The 10,000-nt window shown below is 46.6% G+C and overlaps 1 protein-coding gene across 25 annotated transcripts in view; it reads left to right on the forward strand.

Moving 5' to 3' along the window:
* The window catches only part of galnt1 (UDP-N-acetyl-alpha-D-galactosamine:polypeptide N-acetylgalactosaminyltransferase 1), a 111,872-nt gene that overhangs the window by 68,029 nt on the left and 33,843 nt on the right, over positions 1-10,000 (forward strand). For 24 of the 25 annotated variants that reach the window (XR_011674349.1, XR_011674352.1, XR_011674356.1 and 21 more), the window contains exon 2: positions 1-63. This exon is cut by the window's left edge and continues 49 nt beyond it. The exons of the other annotated variant lie outside the window; for it this stretch is intronic. The gene's annotated coding sequence lies outside the window, so the exon portion shown is untranslated. The remainder of the gene's footprint in view (positions 64-10,000) is intronic. 25 annotated transcript variants of the gene reach the window in all.

A 10,000-nucleotide genomic window follows, 5' to 3' on the forward strand; every position in this document is an offset into this window, starting at 1 on the left:
CCTCCCCCCGCTGGTGGAGACCCTGTACATCTGGACCAGAGACCCCTTTACTCAGCAGGACAGGTACAGCTTTGTGTGTGTGTGTGTGTGTGTGTGTGTGTGTGTGTGTGTGTGTGTGTGTGTGTGTGTGTGTGTGTGTGTGTGTGTGTGTGTGTGTGTGTGTGTGTGTGTGTGTGTGTGTGTGTGGACCAGTTATGTTAGTTTTACTACTACAGCTTTCACATGGCTAAACTGTAGTCATCCGACATTGACTCAACTAGGTCAATATGACACAGATAGACTGATAGTTTGCTGGGTCAAACTGCTCACAGAGATGTGTGTGTGTGTGCAAAGCCTCAGAGATGTAGTCACCACGCCCCAATTACAAGTTGTGTTAAAAGAGCAGTTACACAGGATTCATGAGGCCAGGGGGAGGAGGGGAGTTGTGGTTTATAGGACTGTGTGTGTGTGCTAGGAAACACCCTCACAGTGACAGTAATGTGTATTGATTCCAGTCCTAAAATGCCTGAGTGATTTGAGATTGAAGTGTTTCATTCCACTTTGCGTTGGTGCCAAGCTTTGCAACAGTAATCAATTTGACAGTGCTTTTATTTTGCCTTTGTGGGCAGTTTCTCTCTCTTTTCTCCTCTCTCTACCGCCCTCCCACTCCCTCTACCTCCCTTTCACTCCCTCTACCTCCCTCCCTCTCCCCCTCCCCCTCTACCCCACTCCCTCTACCGCCCTCCCACTCCCTCTACCGCCCTCCCACTCCCTCTACCTCCCTCCCTCCCTCTCCCCCTCCACCTCCCTCCCACTCCCTCTACCTCCCTCCCCCTTTTACTCCCTCTACCTCCCTCCCACTCCCTCTACCTCCCTCCCCCTTTCACTCCCTCTAACTCCCTCTACCTCCCTCCCCCTCTCACTCCCTCTACCTCCCTCCCACTCCCTCTACCTCCCTCCCCCTTTCACTCCCTCTACCTCCCTCCCACTCCCTCTACCTCCCTCCCCCTTTCACTCCCTCTACCTCCCTCCCACTCCCTCTACCTCCCTCCCACTCCCTCTACCCCCCCCCCCCACCCCTGTGTGTCTAGAGTAAGTCTGAGCTCTTGACCCCCACGAGGTTCTGACCTGAAACTGAACCGTAGCCGTGTCCTAGAGAGAGCCTGATTCAGAAGTGTGTGTGTGTGTTAGGGCTGGGATGGTCGTGGAATTTCGGATGACAGTAATTGGTCAGTCAAAAAACTGCTTCTCCGTAATAACCGTCCGAATTGCAATTTTTTGGGGGGGACACACATTTTCTCCTCTCCTCTGCTCTTGACTGCACGTGCTGCCATAGAATATAATGAGTAGAATGGGCATAATGGGTGGACTGGCAGGAATTGCGAGTGTACCCATAGGAGCAAAACAGGAAGTAAAAACAGGAAGTAAAAGCAGGAAATGTAACCTGTGATTTCCTGATTCAACTCAACTGACTAGGGATGTGCATCTCTCCTTACAAGCATGATTTGATACACATCTAGATACATGGGCTCCGATATGATACACATCTAGATACATGGGCTCCGATATGATACACATCTAGATACATGGGCTCCGATATGATACACATCTAGATACATGGGCTCCGATATGATACACATCTAGATACATGGGCTCCGATATGATACACATCTAGATACATGGGCTCAGATATGATACACATCTAGATACATGGGCTCCGATATGATACACATCTAGATACATGGGCTCCGATATGATACACATCTAGATACATGGGCTCCGATATGATACACATCTAGATACATGGGATTCCGATATGATACACATCTAGATACATGGGCTCCGATGTGATACACATCTAGATACATGGGAATCCGATATGATACACATCTAGATACATGGGCTCCGATATGATACACATCTAGATACATGGGCTCCGATATGATACACATCTAGATACATGGGCTCCGATATGATACACATCTAGATACATGGGCTCCGATATGATACACATCTAGATACATGGGAATCCGATATGATACACATCTAGATACATGGGCTCCGATATGATACACATCTAGATACATGGGCTCCGATATGATACACATCTAGATACATGGGCTCTGATATGATACACATCTAGATACATGGGCTCCGATATGATACACATCTAGAGACATGGGCTCCGATATGATACACATCTAGATACATGGGCTCCGATATGATACACATCTAGATACATGGGATTCCGATATGATACACATCTAGATACATGGGCTCCGATATGATACACATCTAGAGACATGGGCTCCGATATGATACACATCTAGATACATGGGATTCCGATATGATACACATCTAGATACATGGGCTCCGATATGATACACATCTAGATACATGGGATTCCGATATGATACACATCTAGAGACATGGGCTCCGATATGATACACATCTAGAGACATGGGCTCCGATATGATACACATCTAGATACATGGGATTCCGATATGATACACATCTAGATACATGGGCTCCGATATGATACACATCTAGATACATGGGCTCCGATTTGATACACATCTAGATACATGGGCTCCGATATGATACACATCTAGATACATGGGCTCCGATATGATACACATCTAGATACATGGGCTCCGATATGATACACATCTAGATACATGGGCTCCGATATGATACACATCTAGATACATGGGCTCCGATATGATACACATCTAGATACATGGGCTCCGATATGATACACATCTAGATACATGGGCTCCGATATGATACACATCTAGATACATGGGATTCCGATATGATACACATCTAGATACATGGGCTCCGATATGATACACATCTAGATACATGGGCTCCGATATGATACACATCTAGATACATGGGCTCCGATATGATACACATCTAGATACATGGGCTCCGATATGATACACATCTAGATACATGGGCTCCGATATGATACACATCTAGATACATGGGCTCCGATATGATACACATCTAGATACATGGGCTCCGATATGATACACATCTAGATACATGGGCTCCGATATGATACACATCTAGATACATGGGCTCCGATATGATACACATCTAGATACATGGGATTCCGATATGATACACATCTAGATACATGGGCTCCGATATGATACACATCTAGATACATGGGCTCCGATATGATACACATCTAGATACATGGGCTCCGATTTGATACACATCTAGATACATGGGCTCCGATATGATACACATCTAGATACATGGGCTCCGATATGATACACATCTAGAGACATGGGCTCCGATATGATACACATCTAGATACATGGGCTCCGATATGATACACATCTAAATACATGGGCTCCGATATGATACAGGAACGATACAAACTAGAAGTATCGGTGCGATTGGGTTTGAATAGGGGAAGGTGTGATGCATTAACATTTGTTGCATGAACACATTCATTTTCCATCTGCATTCACATCTGATACTGACTGAGATTAGTAGCTCGTCCTCTCTGTGAAGGTGCTGTGTGTGTGTGTGTGTGTGTGTGTGTGTGTGTGTGTGTGTGTCTACTACTACTACTATCACATGGGGGAGGGCAATATTGTTTTAGTCTGCCCCCTTTTGATCTGACATCACCATCAAATGTATTGACCTGTTAATATGTCCATATCTATGGCATAGACAATTAATATAGCACAGCTTTGGATTCGAAAAGCGAATGGTTTTGACCGTTTGCAAAGTTGCGGAGGAGAGCTGTGTTTCTCCTCTCATACTCAGACCATAGACCTACAGTGCAGCTCCAACAGATGATTGCTGTCCTCGTTATGAAATTACAACTTGATCATGTTCATGTAAGAATGAAAGCAAAACTACCAGAACAATGTGTTATGGTGCATGTGGTAATGTAAAAGCCCCAGTCAGCAGTAAGATGTGCAGTCTGTAGGATGTGAGAACACTGTGTTATGGTGAATATGGTAATGTAAAAGCCCCAGTCAGCAGTAAGATGTGCAGTCTGTAGGATGTGAGAACACTGTGTTATGGTGAATATGGTAATGTAAAAGCCCCAGTCAGCAGTAAGATGTGCAGTCTGTAGAATGTGAGAACACTGTGTTATGGTGAATATGGTAATGTAAAAGCCCCAGTCAGCAGTAAGATGTGCAGTCTGTAGGATGTGAGAACACTGTGTTATGGTGAATATGGTAATGTAAAAGCCCCAGTCAGCAGTAAGATGTGCAGTCTGTAGAATGTGAGAACAATGTGTTATGGTGAATATGGTAATGTAAAAGCCCCAGTCAGCAGTAAGATGTGCAGTCTGTAGGATGTGAGTTGTGTCCTCTCTGGTAGCCTACACTAGTCTGTCAGTAAAACACACTTTTCTACTGTGCATTTGGTAACAATGACCCAGCAAATTACATTGGTTGTCACCCAACTAATAAAGCCTATGATTTGATATTGCGAAAGCCATTTTACAAGCATTTGAATGTTGAAGACGCCGTGCAGATGGAGGAGTATTTGATGGGGAGGCTCTGGTTGGCGTGAGCAGCTGTGCTCTGTATGCACAGTTGTAATCTGACTTGGAGATCAATACTGTCATAAGCATTTCCCTGCTTAGTTCAGTAGGAGAGGACGCATCTCAGTCACAAAGAGTCTAGATATTTTCAGAGAGGAAATGATGAGTAAACAACGTCAGTGAACTGGTGGTTGGTAACGTTTGAATGGTTTTTCTGACTGGTTCATGTGGATGGGTTTGGGCTCCATGGGCCGATGCATCTTCAACATTTGAACCGGAGACCAATGCATATTTCTGCTGTTCATTCCCAAATCAGATTTGTTTTAGAATTGTTTTTATTACAAATAATTAACGGTTATGGCGGTTCATTTATTGTCATGACGTCTTCATCCGTCATTTACATGGTAATTGTGCCAGCCCTAGTGTGTGTGTGTGTGTGTGTGTGTGTGTGTGTGTGTGTGTGTGTGTGTGTGTGTGTGTGTGTGTGTGTGTGTGTGTGTGTGTGTGTGTGTGTGTGTGCTTGATAATGCACTGGGTTCTAAATTCTGGTGTCCTGACAACACACACAGGACACACAGAGAATCCCATTGGGCACATTCCTCATAGCAACTCCATAAAGCCTTGAATAGTGAACATCTCCAAGCCTCAGAGGATCATTATTCTCTGGCTGTAACCAAGTAGTTGTGCAATCTCCCTCGAACGGAGGATTAAACCAGAGGAGGAAGGAGAGAGGAAGAGAGGAGAGGAGGGGAGGGGATTGGGCTCTCCTCTGTGAAGGCAAGTAGTGATGGCAACCACTCTGGAAAGGAGAAAACGTCATGGAGAGAGGGGAGGGGAGATGAGAGAGGGGAGGGGAGATGAGAGAGGGGAGGGGGGGGGAGATGAGAGAGGGGAGGGGAGAGGGGGGGTGAGATGAGTGAGGGGAGGGGAGATGGGAGGGGAGATGAGAGAGGGGAGGGGAGATGAGAGAGGGATGTTAATCGAAGGGAGGAGGAAATAGAGAGGGAAATGGAGTGAAGATAAGGAGATGAAGGAGAGAGAGAGAAAAGAAAGAGGGAGGGATTTGAGACAGAGAGAGAGACGGAGCGAGAGAGAGAGACAGAGAGAGAGAGAGAGGGACAGAGAGCGAGAGAGATACAGAGACAGAGAGAGAGAGACAGAGAGTGAAAGAGAGAGCGAGAGAGAGACAGAGAGAGACAGAGAGAGAGACAGAGAGCGAGAGAGAGAGACAGAGAGCGAGAGAGATACAGAGAGAGAGAGACAGAGAGAGAGAGAGAGAGATACAGAGACAGAGAGAGAGAGACAGAGAGAGAGATACAGAGAGAGAGAGAGAGAGATACAGAGACAGAGAGAGAGAGACAGAGAGAGAGATACAGAGACAGAGAGAGAGAGAGAGATACAGAGACAGAGAGACAGAGAGAGAGATACAGAGACAGAGAGCGAGAAAGAGAGAGAGAGAGAGAGAGAGACAGAGAGAGAGAGATACAGAGACAGAGAGCGAGAGAGAGAGAGAAAGAGAGAGATACAGAGAGCGAGAGAGAGAGATATACAGAGAGAGAGAGAGAGAGAGAGAGATACAGAGACAGAGAGAGAGAGAGACAGAGAGAGAGAGACAGAGAGAGAGATACAGAGACAGAGAGCGAGACAGAGAGCGAGAGAGAGAGAGAGAGAGAGACAGAGAGAGAGAGAGAGAGAGAGAGGGTTGTCTGTGTTGTGTCAGAGAGGCAGTCTATTTTTTTCAGAGAGTGCAAATACTAACAAACCTGATATGTAATATAGACCCACTCTGACACACACACACACACACACACACACACACACACACACACACACAGAGTGAGCCTGGAGCCTGCGTGAGCAGGGAAGAGATAGTGGGGTGTCCTCTGCCATCCCTGATTAGAAATACAGTCTGCAGAGAAGGCAAGCTGAGGGTGTGTGTGTGTGTGTGTGTGTGTGTGTGTGTGTGTGTGTGTGTGTGTGTGTGTGTGTGTATATTTTTCTCCTCCTTGGAGTGTCGCTGTCTCTTCCTCTTACATTCTCTGAACACGCGTCACACAGGGAACCCTGACAACCTCATCACAATCATATAACAGAGAAACCATGACAACCGTATAACACAGAGAAACCATGACAACCTCACAACAACCATATAACAGAGAAACCATGACAACCTCACAACAACCATATAACAGAGAAACCATGACAACCGTATAACACAGAGAAACCATGACAACCTCACAACAACCATTTAACAGAGAAACCATGACAACCGTATAACACAGAGAAACCATGACAACCTCATCACAACCATATAACACAGAGAAACCATGACAACCTCATCACAACCATATAACACAGAGAAACCATGACAACCTCATCACAACCATATAACATAGAGAAACCATGACAGCCTCATCACAACCATATAACACAGAGCAACCATGACAACCTCATTACAACCATATAACACAGAGAAACCATGACAACCTCATCACAACCATATAACACAGAGCAACCATGACAACCTCATTACAACCATATAACACAGAGAAACCATGACAACCTCAGCACAACCATATAACACGGAGAAACCATGACAACCTCATCACACCATATAACACAGAGAAACCATGGCAACCTCATCACAACCATATAACACAGAGAAACCATGACAACCTCACAACAACCATATAACATAGAGAAACCATGACAACCGTATAACACAGAGAAACCATGACAACCTTATAATAACCATATAACACAGAGAAACCATGACAACCATATAACACAGAGAAACCATGACAACCGCATCACAACCATATAACACAGAGAAACCATGACAACCTCATCACACCATATAACACAGGGAAACCTGACAACCTCATCACAACCACATAACACAATCGTCTGAGAGGGGTTGTGTGTGTGTGTGTGTGTGTGTGTGTGTGTGTGTGTGTGTGTGTGTTGTGTGTGTGCTTGTGTGTTTGAGAGAGGTTGTGTGTGTGTCGTATGTGTGTGTGTGTGTGTGTTTGAGAGAGGTTGTGTGTATGTCGTGTGTGTCTGTGTGTGTGTTTGAGAGAGGTTGTGTGTGTGTCGTGTGCGTGTGTCGTGTGTGTGTGTGTGTGTGTGTTTGAGAGAGGTTGTGTGTGTGTGTGTGTGTTGTGTGTGTGTGTGTGTGTGTGTGTTTGAGAGAGGTTGTGTGTGTGTGTGTTTGAGAGAGGTTGTGTGTGTGTGTGTGTGTGTGTGTGTGTTTGAGAGAGGTTGTGTGTGTGTGCGTGCGTGCGTGTCTCAGTGTGTGTGGATGTTCACATGAGGTCAGTGTGAGCTGGTATTGGCCCAGCTCACACATTAGAGAGAGAGTGACAGAGAGAGGAGAGAGTAGAGTGACAGAGAGAGGAGAGTGAGGAGAGAGTAGAGTGAGGAGAGAGTAGAGTGAGGAGAGTGTAGAGTGAGGAGAGAGAGTAGAGTGAGGAGAGAGAGTAGAGTGAGGAGAGATAGTAGAGTGAGGAGAGAGGAGAGTGAGGAGAGAGGAGAGAGAGGAGAGTGAGGAGAGAGAGTAGAGAGAGGAGAGTGAGGAGAGAGGAGAGAGAGTAGAGTGACAGAGAGTGACAGAGAGAGTAGAGTGAGGAGAGAGGAGAGAGAGTAGAGTGAGGAGAGAGGAGAGAGAGGAGAGCGGAGAGAGAGAGAGAGGAGAGATAGTAGAGTGAGGAGAGAGGAGAGTGAGGAGAGAGAGTAGAGTGAGGAGAGTGAGGTGAGAGAGTAGAGTGACAGAGAGTGACAGAGAGAGGAGAGAGAGTAGAGTGAGGAGAGCGGAGAGAGAGGAGAGATAGTAGAGTGAGGAGAGAGGAGAGTGAGGAGAGAGAGTAGAGTGAGGAGAGTGAGGAGAGAGAGTAGAGTGACAGAGAGTGACAGAGAGAGGAGAGAGAGTAGAGTGAGGAGAGCGGAGAGAGAGAGAGAGGAGAGATAGTAGAGTGAGGAGAGAGGAGAGAGAGGAGAGAGAGTAGAGTGAGGAGAGAGGAGAGTGAGGAGAGAGAGTAGAGTGAGGAGAGTGAGGAGAGAGGAGAGAGAGTAGAGTGAGGAGAGAGGAGAGTGAGGAGAGAGAGTAGAGTGAGGAGAGTGAGGAGAGAGAGTAGAGTGACAGAGAGAGGAGAGAGAGGAGAGAGAGTAGAGTGAGGAGAGAGGAGAGAGAGTAGAGTGAGGAGAGCGGAGAGAGAGAGAGAGTGAGGAGAGAGAGTAGAGTGAGAGAGAGGAGAGAGAGTAGAGTGAGGAGAGAGGAGAGATAGTAGAGTGAGGAGAGAGGAGAGAGGGAGACTTAATAAGATGAACACCAGGAAGTTAACCTCAGACCTCATTATGTTACAGAGAGAAAGGCAGGAGAAATAGAGAGAACATTATGAAGAATAGAGTTTGTTTGGAAAAGACTAAAAGATGGGAGAGTGAGCCAGAAATAAGGAGAGGAGCAGAGATGTATTTTTAGTGAGGAGGAGGTAGATCTATTCAGTGGTAGCTCTCTGCCCAGGCTCTGTCACTCAGCTGTGAGGAGTAACAACCTTGTGTTGAACACGCTGCACCAGATAACACACATCCATGAACAACTCACTCTCTCTCATTAACACACATCCTCTTAAACACACACTTCTCTCCACCAGGCCACCGTACTCTGCCCAGCGGAGGGGCCAGTGAGGATAGAGTAAGACAGGGAGAGGTAGAAGAGGAGACAAAAGCGTATCGAGCTGTACCGTACCGTTGATGAAATGAAACATTTAAAGGTCAAGCTCCTGAGCTGTTAGGAGGAAATATAGTCTCTGGTAAGTGTAGACTCTGGTCCTGAGGAAGCCTGTTCAGTCACTGGGAACTCTATAGAGGGGAGGAGATGTTGGTATGGCTGACTGCAGGATGGTGTTCCTCCTCTTGAAACCTGAGAGGCACGAGACAGAGAGAGAGAGAGGAGAGCACAGCACAGTTAGAGAGGAGAGAGACAGAGAGAGGAGAGCACAGCACAGTTAGAGAGGAGAGAGACAGAGAGGAGAGCACAGCACAGTTAGAGAGGAGAGAGACAGAGAGGAGAGCACAGCACAGTTAGAGAGGAGAGAGACAGAGAGGAGAGCACAGCACAGTTAGAGAGGAGAGAGACAGAGAGGAGAGCACAGCACAGTTAGAGAGGAGAGAGACAGAGAGAGGAGAGCACAGCACAGTTAGAGAGGAGAGAGACAGAGAGAGGAGAGCACAGCACAGTTAGAGAGGAGAGAGACAGAGAGGAGAGCACAGCACAGTTAGAGAGGAGAGAGACAGAGAGAGGAGAGCACAGCACAGTTAGAGAGGAGAGAGACAGAGAGAGGAGAGCACTGCACAGTTAGAGAGGAGAGAGACAGAGAGGAGAGCACTGCACAGTTAGAGAGGAGAGAGACAGAGAGGAGAGCACAGCACAGTTAGAGAGGAGAGAGACAGAGAGGAGAGCACAGCACAGTTAGAGAGGAGAGAGAGAGAGAGGAGAGCACA

Source organism: Salvelinus alpinus, chromosome 4 (assembly GCF_045679555.1).
Source record: "Salvelinus alpinus chromosome 4, SLU_Salpinus.1, whole genome shotgun sequence".
NCBI lineage: Eukaryota > Metazoa > Chordata > Actinopteri > Salmoniformes > Salmonidae > Salvelinus > Salvelinus alpinus.